A 13,378-nucleotide genomic window follows, 5' to 3' on the forward strand; every position below is an offset into this window, starting at 1 on the left:
TCTGTTGGGAGCAGCCTAGACCCAGCTGGTGTGTCCTAGAGAATGAGCCAGGCCCTGTCTCAGTGTCACTCTGGGATCCCGGGAAGGGTTGTTTCCAAATTTCCTTTGGAGCCCTTCCAGCTCCCCTGTGTGTGAGACGTGCACAGGGGCAAGGAGCTGCCCCTCCTTTCTGTGCCCCAGGGGAGAAGTGTTGGTCACACTCACACTTCCCAGCCTCTGCAGCAGATGCAGGTGGATATTGGTTTGTCCATCCTCTCATGCACCCCATGCACACCCCAAGGGAGAAGTATGATCTGTGTAAAATATTCCCAGGTGGGAACTGGCCAGGGACTGGGACATAATTTGCTCCCAGAGCAAGCAATTTGTCAAGCAAATGGTCAAGCAAGTGGATGGGTGAGATCCATCCACAGTCACTAGCAGTCCAAGTTAAAAAAAAAAAAAATGCCTGGGTTGTCACAGATTGATTCCTCATAGTCAAAATGGGTCATTTCTTGAGCTCATTACAAAATTTAATTAAAATAGTTTAAAACTTTTTTTTAATTTATTTTACAGCTCCCATTTCTGCCTTCTGGGATTTTATTGGCTCAGCTCTCTTTTTTATTATTTTCATTACATATTTCTGTCCCTCTCCATCAACTATCACGTTTTTTTATGACACAGTAAAGCTGAAAGTGGGCTTTGACCCATGTATGTCATGCCTTTGTTAGCAACATAAAACTGGAAAAGCATCTTTCAAAGAGATTGTATAAAGGGCCACTATGTATATAGTACTAACTTTCTTTCATCCACAGCTGAGTACTTTTTCAAAGCCAAGAAAAAAAGATGCAGACTTCAGTATTTTTAGCATAATTCTCCAGCATCACAAAAATCACAGATGAAAATGCCAGCCCCTGCAAATATCTGCCTGAAAACATAGGAAGGCGAATCTGGTGGTTCAACAAATCTGATGGGGTTTTGCTAAGCAAGTCAAACGTGCAAGTTCAAGGTTGGCTGAGCATCAGTATTATGTTCCAGTCTACTTCTACTGTCATATATTTAATCTCCAGTAATTAAACTTCTAAATGAATTCATTTCACAAGAGCCACAGTGCATGGAGTGAATCGGTGAGTAAATTTTCATAGCCTCGGAACCACCTCTGGATCAGGGTGGAACTGCTCCCTGTGCAGCAGCCTGTGGAGCAGATAGAGATGTTACTGTCCAAATAAGGGCAAAACTAAAAGAAAGAATACAAAGAACTCCCTTGGCTCAAGGTTTTCAAGTTCTTTCCTGTTACTAAAAAAATCTTTTTAGAACACACATTCACAAGAGCATATTGTTTTGCTGCAGCCCCTGGTTAAAAAGTAAAAAATGTAAGGAAGCTGATAAGAAACTTCTGATTAGAGGTAAAACATATCACTGATAACATCTGGGTACAAAGTGAGAATTCACAGCATGGTAGGCATGGAACTCCTGACACATGGATTGTTTGGTTTGGTGAGGTGAAATGAGTTATTCCATGGTCAAACCCAATGCAGACAGGTAGGGGCAGGGACTGCGTGTCATGCACTTCCAGAAGGATGCTGCAGAAAAGGGGAGCCTTGCATGGCTTGGTCTTTTGAAGAGTCAGAGCTGTAGGTAGGCTCTTGAGCAAAAAGGGTAATGCTTCCACCAGTGGTGCAGATTGGCAAACTCAAAAATTTCCCCTCAAATGTCCAGGAAATTAGCATCATGTGACAAGCAAGGCCACGTAATGCTAATGCCTTAGGCTTCAATTTTTATCCATTCCATGTGTTCCTTTTTTTATTTTTTTGAAACTTAGAAACCCAGTTATCATTTATCAGCATTTTCATATTTCATTTCTGGACACTGCTACCCAAGAATTATCCATCCTTTTCATCTTGCTGAAGAGTTGAACCCTTTGAACTGTGTTCTGCAGCTCTGGTTCAGTTTTACCACTCATTCATCAGCGTGAAGTTAAACAATTACTGAACAACTTGGGTAGCTGGCAAGCACTGAGGAAGCAGGATCCATTTCTGCCTGGGGGGAAGAAAGACTCCATACAATAGCATGGCCTTTGTCTTGCATCTCATAGGTGATGCTATTGATGTGAAGGTTCTATCACATTGTGTGCCAAACCACTTGAGCTAGTTTCAGGTTGCAGTTCCCCCCGGGGTGTTTCCACTCAGTATATAAAATAACCAGATCGCTCTCTGTCCACTCCCAGCCTGGACACTGCTTAGTCAGCTCCCCAGTCTTGGCAAGCTGAAGCGAGAAAGTGGAGTTGCACTCCCTGCCTAGTGATTATCATTTTATCAATGATCACTCCTCTTAATGCTATGGAGCACATGGCAAAACAATGAGCAAATTGCATGTTTTCCTGAGGTGAGCAGAAAGCAGTGAAGTGACTGTAAAACACAGCACACAGATGTGTGCTTACATCTGCAGCAGTGCTTTAATTCATGACCACAGAACTGCTGATTACCTTGCTGCAAGGAAAAGGACTCTGGGGTGCATGGCAGAGATGCAGCTCTGTTTCCCACACATCAGGAACATCAGGATTCTGGAATCTGATCTGGGTCATGTGCTACTATTTTGTTTTTAGAATTATCTCAACATTTCCCACTAGGAAACATGGTACAGTGATCTTAGCTTTGCTTTGTAGACCTTTACGTTAACCCCTCCTTTATTTTACATTGTTGTTTTGCATTATAATTCATATTTCTGGCTTTTTTCTACTGTGCTGACATGAAATATCAAGGAGGGATTTTTTTTTTTAAGAATTTGATACCTAGTGGAAAGACTATAGCAAACTACAGCACTAAGAGTTATGGTCGAACTCAGCGATCTTAGAGGTCTGTTCAAACCTTAATGACTATGATTCTATTCTGTGACTACTGCTGGATGACTTGGGCTGAGCCAGAACATCAGAAATTGAGTGTGAAAAGGGGCCAGTCTGCCAACAGCCCCTCCACAGGCACAGCTGAGGAGGCAGGGCTCAGAAAGCAGGATTTGAGATCTGGCCTGGGGATGCTGTCCAGACCTTGTGCTTTTGAGGAGATGGGAACGGGGTCTGCTGGGAAGAGTTTAGAATTTTGTTGATTTAACCCTCTCAATCTGTTTAAAAATAACATTTCCTGTGCTTAAAACATATCTCTGCTATTCCTGTGTCCCCTGGTTTTTTAATCACTCTTTTATTCTTTTCCTTTTTTCCCCCCCATGGTTAATGAGCTCTCACAAAATGCCTGGAGGAATGTAACTACTCTAGCATGAAGTTTGGGTTTAAGGAACAGGACCTTGGGGCCCTTCTGCCCAGGAAAAATGCCAAACACAGGATTTTACCTTAAAGGGTACCCATCCAGAGATGGTAACAGCATCAGTTACCAGACTGGGTTTCTCCAGCAAAAGCTGCTGGACAAGTTGGGCAATGCTGGAGAAACTCAGCTTGTCAGATGGGAAACTGCTCTTGGGGTATTCCTGTCAAACAAGAGTCACATACAGTAGGGCAACAGATTCTGCAAAGATTTTATTATAGCACGCTCACTCTGGAAATCTAAAAGGTCATTCGTAAGGAAAATGCCTTAATTTTTCAGGCCATTACTAAAGGACTTAATCAAAATTCTCTGTAAAGAGCCTGAAAGCACCAAGAAATCCATCACCTGAACTCTTCGAGATGGGTTTATTAATCACCAAAATCAAAACAGTCTTTTTAATTTAAAAAATACACATGCAAGTACTTATCTCAGTGCAAGAGACTCAAGTCCTTTTTCTGCTCATTACAGTTTTGTTTTTTTTTCCTTCCTCCTGCTGGAATTGCTTAATTTGTATAAAAAGTGAAGCATTCATCAGATTACAGCTCCTGCCAGTATAATCTGGTTCTTGGGGTGGCAGCTATGAGGTGGAAGTGCCCCTGCAGGTCTCCAAAGCAGGCTCATTGCAGGGGAGTGTCACGGCTCCGAGTGCTCCTCTGCCCTGTCACCCCCCTGCCTCTCTGAGCCAAAAATCTGCCCCCAGGAATCCCTTCCCATCGCAGCCCTGCCGAACCCGGCACGTTCATGTCCGTCTGCATCGAGAAATGAAGAGCTGAGGTTTCTCACCTGCTCTAGGCTAAATCAGCACAAAAGGGATGGTCATTTCATCCCATTTTACCTGCAAGCTCAAAGGCATCTTGAACTTGGAGTATCTGCTAAAAGTAGGTGTATCCATTATTTATTAGCAGTTAGACAGAATCATGCATCAGAAAATGCAACAAAATAGGTTTATTGTGGTTTTTTTGTTTTTTTTTTTTTTTTGCCTTATCCAATATATTTTTATTGTTTATTTTGATTTTAGGAAAGAAACACTAGAGGAAAATTCACCAAATTAAATGTTTGCCAATGTTTTCACAGAAAGATTTGCCACTGGAGATCGGCTCCCCATCTCCAAGAGTAATTTAATAACCTATATCTATTATATCAAAAATCCCTCTGGACTCCTTACAGGCTAGAGAAATGTTCATAGGTCATTTTAAGAACATCAGCATACACTTTGAAGATGATTCCAGAATCCCCTCTCTGCTATAGATTATTGTTGGACAAATTGTCCCTGAATCTATTTATTTGTATATATTTCTTTTTTGCAGTGCTATGAGAAAGCATTGGTTAATCTAGCTGAAAGTGTCTTGCTGTAGTTACACAACCGCACTGATGCTTGGCAGAGCATAGCAATACTGACTGAGAAAACAACAGAATAGGTTAAAAGTTACCTAGGGAAGATTTATTTACTCAAAATTGTTTAGTGAAACTCTACAATTTAAAACCACTCTAATATCAAAACAGATGCTATAAATGATTTCACTCAATCCCACTGCTCAGAATGCCTGAAATGATGATATGTGCATTTCTTGAATGCCTTTTGCATCTTTCAATGTGCACATTTTTCTTTTCTGTCAAATGGAAAAAGGAAATTTCACCCAGGTATTCTCAAAAAATTGACAAACTTTAAACAAAAAGCCATTCAAGTCAATGTAGGCTGTGTTCATCAACCTTCAGGTTCCGCTGGCTAGCAGGCAGGCAGAAACTCAGTGGGTGTACAGAATCCTGGAAACGCTCAAAGCCAGGTAGTTTTTTTGGCCAGTCCAGGTGCTCCTGGCTCGGTAGGGCTGATGTTGGGGCAGGCACAGCACGGTGCATTTGCTGCACCTGCACTGCAGCCCTGGAGCAGCACCACTGGCCTGGCACTCGGGGACACTTGGCCCTCCGATCTGCTTCAGCAGAACCACGCTCACAGCCCAGCCAGCAGTGGAGACCAGGGGTTTCAGGCCAGGCTGGAAATGCAGCATCCATCCACAGAAGTGGATGTGCTGCACATGGAGAAAACCTGGGCTTTGGGCAGTCAGAGGCACATCCCTCCTTCCAGGCCCTGCAGGCACAGTCTGTCTGTCTGACACAACAGAGAGAGCAAATTTAAGGAAGCAAATAAATAATATCTTTTAAGCTTTTTGCTTCATGATGAGGTTTTCAGCAGGCACAGAAGGTTTCCTGTCCTGCTGGCCGGGCAGAGCATCCCCAGCTTGCTGAGCCTCAGAGAGCAGCAAAACCTCCACTTCCATCCTCGATGCTGCAGTGGAGAGAGCAGGGCAGTAGGCCAGCTCTGACTGAGTGACCCAACAAGAGTGTGAGTGAGGAAAACCCTGGCCTGACTCGTTTTGTTGTTCACTCAGAGTATCCAGGCAGGGGCCAGCTGCTGTCCATCCTTCCTCATACGTACAACATGAGGTAAGAGTCACTGTTCATTTTCTTGCCTGATCCTAGAGCAACACACATGTTTAAGCACGTCTAATAAATATTTCTCCTAGCTCAGAGAAGACTAACATTTATTCTTGCTTTAAGAAAAGATTATAACCTCTAAATATACCCTTGCATTGCTCTGGCTGTATGCAGCTGGTTTGCGATGAGTTGCCTGCAGATTCTGGCTGGAAAAACACTAATAAAACAAGAATCCAGAAATCCTTCAGTTGCACCAGGAAGGATATTCTGCAGCCAGAGGAAAATCCAGCACCTCATGCACAGGGATCTGTGCCTTCACCCAGCACTGCTGGGCAGAGCTGTCTTTGCTGCTGTGGTTGAGCTTCTCAGCAGGGCAAGGATGAGGCGAGTTTTTCTGGGGGAAGATTGGAAAGTGTTTGTGTCCCTGGATAATCTGTGGAAGTGTGTGGGTGCTTCTGCTTGCTTTGAGGGCCCGGTTCCACAGAATACTTAGGCACATGTGTAACCAGAAGGGACGTCCAGAAGGAGTCCTGCAGAGACAGACACTTCCAGCCTCTCAGCGGCAGCAGGATCCAAACCGTTTTCCACGAAATCTCAATTGCTTCTCTTTTGTTCCAGCCACAAAAATAGCTTTCATTCTGGCAAGTCACTGCCTATGTAGCAGCTGAATTAAACTCAGTTTGAAGTACAGCGTGTCCTCCCCCCTACAACAAAAAATACCCCAATACAGGTAAGAGATCTTGCACTACTGAATATTACCTGGCTACTAACGTGAAAAACAGAATTAATTCAATGCCAAAAAGTTGTGAGAAAGTATCTGCAAAAACAACATCAATTGTAGGGACTGTGTCATACCAGAGCTAATTTACAGCAATTTCAGTTTACATTCATTGGCCAGCACTGCTTATTGAATAATTAAATGGCCAGATGACACACAATCAGATTCAGAAGCCTTGAATGGGAATGAATATCAGTTTCCCAATTCTGAAAGGAATTTATTCATGAAAATGTCCAGTTACTGTCCACTTTACCATATTCTGGAGAAAGCTGGAAAGCTGTGATATCCATGAGATTATCTTCATGGTAATTTTTCCAGAACAGAAGGAAACCTGAGCTATTGCCTCACAGGATTTGGGATGAAAACTCCCCTCTTCTCATCTTCACATAATGAAGCTTTCTGACTGGGATTCCTATGTCATTAAAACAGACACATCATTAAACCAGACACTTCATTAAATTTGGAAGCACATTTAAAACAGAGTATGGGATAACTTCCTAGAACTATAAAGAAAACAATTACAATTGTAGCAAAAGAGACATTTTCCACCTAATATTATTCAGTATGCATTGAATATCTAGTATTTAATATGCATTGAACACAGTGCCTTGTGTTGTATAAAGACACTGTATTTCTCAGCATATAAACATTTAATTGCAATGATATTTCACATTTCAGCTGCAAAGCTAGACACATGTTTTCTGAATGTGTCAAATAAGCAAGACACCACTGGCCTTGGTGTATTGAGAAGAATGTGTTTAAACCACATGCCAAAGTAAACAGGAAAACTAAACTATTGGTTGGGATGTGTTTTTGTTTGTTGTGGGGTTTTGATGGTAATTTTTAAGCATTCCAATGTTTTATTGGAGCCCTAATACAATATTAAAATGAATATATATGAAAAAGTGTTGATTCATCTACAGAATGAATTTAGGCACCCACCTGAAAAGACATTTGAAATTTTGAAGGGTGTCAAAGTGCCACTCTGCTCACACATATTTTCCTTCTCCTGCTTGTAAATCCAGAATGTGCCTCAATAGGTGACAGATTTAGTTAGACTAAGTTTTAAAGTGAAACTGCAGCAGAGACCCTGTTTTGTACAGGAAGCCATCCTACAGAGAAGCAGGGCTGAGGCAGCTGCAGAAACTCAAACTTTGTGTCAAGGGGCTCCATGCAGATGAAGAGTCAGGACAAAATATGGAGTAATTCCTCACCCAAGGCAATAATCCCCATCTACAAAATTATTGAACAAGGTAATCTGAAAGTTTCCTTGATAAATTGGCATTTCATGAGTATAGGAGCATTCACTTTACTCACTCAGCTATATCATGTCTGATAAACATACTTTTCCATCATACCTTCTGGGACTTCTCTAAAGTACCTACAGAATTAAAGCCCAAACCCATGAATTGTAGAGCCAGAGTGAAGGAGATGGTGAGAAAAGCATCACCCCCATACAGCAGCCCAGGCTTGTGCCAGATTAGTGTCTGCATCATCATGGCTTGATGTAAACAGAAATTTCCTGTCTTGGATCAGGGGGTGGGGGATTTGATGTGTAAAGGAGGGGAGGATGAAAGGGTAAAGCCCCTGAGTACACACAACAACAGACCCAAGTTAGAAATGCTCCTGGAGACTCACACTTCCAAGGAATTGCTTCCAAAAGCCTGGTTTGCCCATTTGTTGTTAGTACACCCTGGGATTGCCCTGTGAAGGAGAAGTATCTTGTCTTCCAGCCGTTCCAAGGAATAAACAGACTGGGATTTAGCTCAGGCAGGTGTTGGCTGGTGATGGATCTGTGTTCACCTACCAGCTGTGTCTGTTTACAGGGCATCTGCTCTGCTCAAACACAGCAGGGTGATGCTGCAGCTTGTGCTGTGGGCCAACATAACTGATGGGAGGCTTTCCTGCCTGCCCATCATCCATCCCTGGAAGACCAGTCTGCTTTAGAAGATGAAATAGCACAGTTGGTGCCTATTAAGCTACAGCCTCAGACACAGAGGCAGGGTAATCCTGGAGAGGGATCTTAACACGCTTTGGGAAAGGCTGTTTTGATGAGCACCATCCAGAACACCTGGCAGGAGATAACATCCAGACTTTTGGCTGAAAGATAGACTCACAGAGAGGGAGAGAAGGGAGGTTAGGACCTCTCCACCAGCATTCCAGCACAAGGAGGCAGAAGTGCAAGACAACCTGTTTGAATTAGGATGTTAGCTGGACTGGGATAGATGGGAATTGCTGTTGCAGAGAAAACCAACATCCACTGGTCTGAACTGAGCTATACCACGAGGATCTCCATTTCTGGGATTGTCTGAAGCCTGCTCTTCAGGCTCTTCTGACAGCAGTGGAATCTGCTGTCAGATTCCACTTGGAAACGGTTTCTTTCTCACTTTGTGGATGCAGCATCTGTCTGCTGGGAGAGGAGGGATACGCATAATTAAGTGCAAATAGTGTTCTCATGATGCAATGCAGACTCATCTAATATTTCCCAGGTACCCCCATCTCAAACAATTTGGCAGGAATTTACCAGTTGTGAGGCTGGGATTTAAGAACAGCACTAAACTTGTGTGGTCCTGTAGAAGTGCTCCTGATGCACAGTGCTCTGATCCTGCCCTTGGGAACAGCTGTGCAAGTCCACACTTATGGCTGGGCTGGTATTTTGAAGGGAAGCTTGGTTTAGTTTATGTGTTTTTCCTCCTTTTCCCTTAAGACAGCCTTCACTTTAAACCCAAGATCTCTACATTTAGCACAGGGGGACAGTGCTGTCAAGCCACTGCAAGTGGCTGCTTTGTGTAATATGCAAGAGACTCGGCGTAGGAGACTAAAAAACCCCCATAAGTAATCCCTATGGAAAGTGTGGAGGAGTGCAGTAAATTATGTCAAAATGCAGGAGAGCCATTTAAGAGCAGCTGACTGGTTTGTTGGTTGTAGTTGTGCTGGAATGAAGAGAGAATGAACTGTCACCAGGGCTGTGGGACAAGGGATGTGGCTTCTGAGTATGAAAGGGTTCAAGAAGAGTCAACTGTGTGATTTCCATCTCTCTCAGCCCTGACATTTCCCCTCTGCCACAAGCACATTGGGCAGGATAAGCTCACTTTTTTAGCAAACGCTTAGTGGATGAATGTCAGCTGTTTATCACAATATTTTTTGCCTTTTAGCTGGACCCCCCCCCCAAAGCATTTTTGACTTTGGCAAAGGGAATTGAGATATGTATTTATTTATTTATATAAGTAAAAATACAAGCCAGAAATTTCCCTCATGATTGCTCATCCCAGACTAACTTCTTGCTACCACTTCTCCTGGCTCAGCCTTGCCAGTTGGCTCAATATATTGATAATATGCTGCACAACTTAACAAGGAGCTTTATCAATCAAAACAAGCCCTCAAAAGGAATGTTCAGACACTCTTCTCTAGTGGAATCAGCCTAAACATATCGCTTTCATCCCATGATAATGTTAGTCTGCAGATTGGGATCTGTTCTCACTGCTCCAGGGTTATTTATATCTTCATACCTTGAGGGTTTACTAATTAGCAGCCTTCTTCCACACCCTTTGATATCACTAGAATTATCTCAGTGTAAGGGACTGCTTTCTCATGCTGTCTCTGAGGGAGTGGTGAACAGCTGGAATCATTCAAAGTATGAGAGTTTGAGCAGTTCCCCAAGAGCAGTGATTGAAAGATGGCAATAGCGTTGCTTACGCAAGTGAAGAACCCTGACTGCTTCAGGATGGCTGTGGCTGACAGGATATGAAAGATATTCACTCTCAGCTCAGTCCAGAATCAGTAGAGAGCAGAGTGATAGTCTGCTATGCCTCTTAGTTTTTGTTCCCCCCCTTGCCCACCTTCCCATTTGCCTTGTCTTGTTCAGCGTGTGGGGTCTTGCACAGGCAGAAGCATCAGCACACTAGGGGCAAAGTAACAACAAAACCAGGACCTGGGTATGAGAGTTTCATGAGGAGCCTGGGAGAGCAGCTGAGAGCCTAGTGCATGGAATTACTCAGTGATTCGCACTGTACAAACCCTCTGATTCACAGTTTCTCACACAGGACAGCTTGGATTACATGTTTGAGAGATAGATTTTACACTGCTGAAGTATCTTTTCAGGTAGTTTCTAATAAAATGGTGGGTGTTTATTTGAAACATAATTACTTGCATCTTTTTTCCACATTACTGCTCCACAACATGAGCTACTTTAAAGGCCTGTCATTATCTTCACAAGCTCATTCTGCAAAGATCAAAATTTGAGATGGGAAAAACTTTTTTCCCTGTTAAAAATGCACTTCAGACCACAGTGACCCTGATGTGATCCAATGGCAGCTCCTACTCAAAAGATGAGTCCTCATAAGAAAACTGGTTGTTTCCAAGAGCTCCTTTGATACCTGCCATTAATTTCCTGCTCTCACTTGCCTGGTCTCATGGTAGCCTCCTGCCCTTTTCTCCTTTGTGGTCCTGTTCCAGCTCTTCCTTTTGTTGCTGGTCTTTTGCTCCCATTCAGCACCATTTTAGAGAGGTAATAAAACCCTTGTGCTGATGGAAAGAACCAGATACAAATGGTTGTGTGAGTCTATTTGTATCTATGACATGAAACCAGGGAAAAGGCTGTCCTGGGTTCTGGTTTCCAGCTGCAGCATAAATCCATCAGTGAATGTGTTACAAGCACAGGGAAGAAAGCAGAAAGGAATCAGCAGACACTGTGGGACATCCACCAGCACAATCTCTTAGCTCTTCAGAAGTGTGAAAGATGGAGGCTTTCACCCCAAACTAGGTGAACTGTCATTTCCTTTTTTGGTGGGGACTCCCTGCAGAAAGGAAGCAGGGAGACAGTGTCAGATCAGGAGCATTAAACACCTGGTTTCATCCTTGAGCTCCTCCTCAGCTCAGGAGGCACCGGGGCACCTCAGAGCAGTGTCCTGGGTCACATGCTGTTCTTGCTTCCCATCACCTGGCTGCACAGCCAGCATCACTGGGACATCACCCTGCTGGGTATCACTTCCTTCAAGCAGCTATTAATTGAATAATATCATCCATTATAATAACACCAGGCCAGGCTAGATGGGGCTTTGACCTACTTTGTTTAGCGGTAGGTGTCCCTTCCCAAGGCAGGGAGGAGGTGGAACAAGATGATCTTGAGGTTCCTTCCAACACAAGTTGTTCTATGATCCTCTTTCAGCCACTCAGGGAGAGGCATTCATTAAAGAATATAGAACAAATTTTCCTTTTCCAAGCTTGATGCATGTAGCATTTACCTAACTCAGCCCTATCTCAGGATGGTAGCAATTTCCTTCAGACAGCAGTTTTCAAAGGGAAAGCTGGCACAGGTGGCTTCTCAGAACAAAGGAAAAGACATAACAATAATAGTTTTTTCTTTTTCCTTTTGATTGTATTGCATGCCAGGATGTGTTAAGTACAGAGCAGATGACAAGCTAAGATTGTTTTGGCTGACGCAGGAGTCCATCTCTGTTCTGGTGGAAAGAGATGACAGCAACATGTGTGAGACAGCCTGGCTGAACTGCAGCCTTAATGTGAGATGTTCACATCTCAGTAGACTTCAAGATAAATGGCCTTTATCTTGTCTTCCATATGGTTTTGCTTTCCATGTTGTAAGTGAATAATAACATTGGCTGAAAGAGAGCAGCTATCAGACTGCACCAAGCTGGGAAAGCAGGGAAGAGGAGAGAAAAATTTGGAAGGCAGGGAGAAACCCTCCATGGAGGATCCTGATGGAGTATGACAAGATGAAAATGGTACAGCAGCAATGAGCAGCTCAGGAGCCTGAAGAGAGCCTGCCCACAGCTGGGGTGAAAGACAGTTAATCTGGATGAGAAAGGATCATCTCCCTGGCATTGTTCACTCTCTCAGCTGGGTTTGGACCAAACCACTCACTGGTCAGTTTTCTTCAGGCTGAGCACGTGCTTGTAGGTGGTTCAGAGTCTTGGAGGGAAGATTTCCTGTCACAACTGACATCATCGGGAGTTTTGCTGAGGATGTCACTGGGACTGTGCACTCTGTGATGCTCTAGAGAAGAGGCAGGAGCAACACTGGCTCTACTTCAGCATGATGATTACATTAACTCTCACAGAGTAAATTAGGAGCTGCAAACACAGTCCTTCATCCCAGCAATAATTTATACCTTAAAGTATTAGTTGTCAAGGTTAAAGAGATATGAAATACAAATTAAAAGCCAAAGCAAATGCACTGAATGAGATGGCAGACCCACGCTTCAATAGGTCTTTGGTTTTATAAGCCAATTTAGCCCAGGTCTATTAAGAACTCTTCCTGGTGAAAGAGTGAGGGTATTTTCTTTGCTACAATCATATCAGCCTGTACTCTGGGTTAATGGAGATAAATACTACTGCCAGATTTTGTTCTTTCCCTGCATGTAATCTAATGCCAGATGGTTCTGAATGGGTATTAAATCCTTTATGTGCATGACCTCCCCAAGGTTTTTATCATTAGAACCTTAAAATAATTCAAGGAAAGCTTTCCCTAAGCCTGATCATAAACCTCCTAATGAGGAGCTGAAATCACAAAGAAAATCCTTTTTTTAATTCCCATTTGGTGTTTTTTTCCTCCTTTATGACAAACAAGCAAGAATTCAGAGATGCCTTAAAACTGTTTTAGTAGAAAACACATAAAAAATGAGCATTCAGGTGAACAGTTCAGGTTCCCAACAGGGTTCAGAGATGTAGAAACTGAACAGCCATCTTAAGCCTCTAGTGCACGGGCCAGTAACATCACCATCCCTCAAGGCACATAGAAGTTACTCTGTCAGTAACTGACTGTTTTATTCACAGTGCAACACAACACCTTGTGTCAGAATAAATACTGTCCAATGTCAAATGAGAAGTTCAAATGGGACCGTACCTCAGAGAAGTACAAG

At 43.2% G+C, this 13,378-nt stretch overlaps 1 long non-coding RNA gene across 3 annotated transcripts; it reads right to left on the reverse strand.

Annotated features, from left to right (window-relative positions):
- Positions 1-6,057: 6,057 nt before the first annotated feature.
- Positions 6,058-8,824, reverse strand: LOC137480820 (uncharacterized). 3 transcript variants are annotated; one of them, XR_011003109.1, is made up of 3 exons: positions 8,783-8,824; positions 6,743-6,913; positions 6,058-6,427 (listed from the first exon to the last, which is right to left on the reverse strand). It is a non-coding gene; the product is annotated as an uncharacterized lncRNA (long non-coding RNA). The 3 variants fall into 3 exon arrangements; XR_011003111.1 differs by having other exon boundaries at positions 6,743-8,691; XR_011003110.1 differs by having other exon boundaries at positions 6,743-8,712.
- Positions 8,825-13,378: the final 4,554 nt, after the last annotated feature.

Source organism: Anomalospiza imberbis, chromosome 11 (assembly GCF_031753505.1).
Source record: "Anomalospiza imberbis isolate Cuckoo-Finch-1a 21T00152 chromosome 11, ASM3175350v1, whole genome shotgun sequence".
Taxonomy (NCBI): Eukaryota; Metazoa; Chordata; class Aves; order Passeriformes; family Viduidae; genus Anomalospiza; species Anomalospiza imberbis.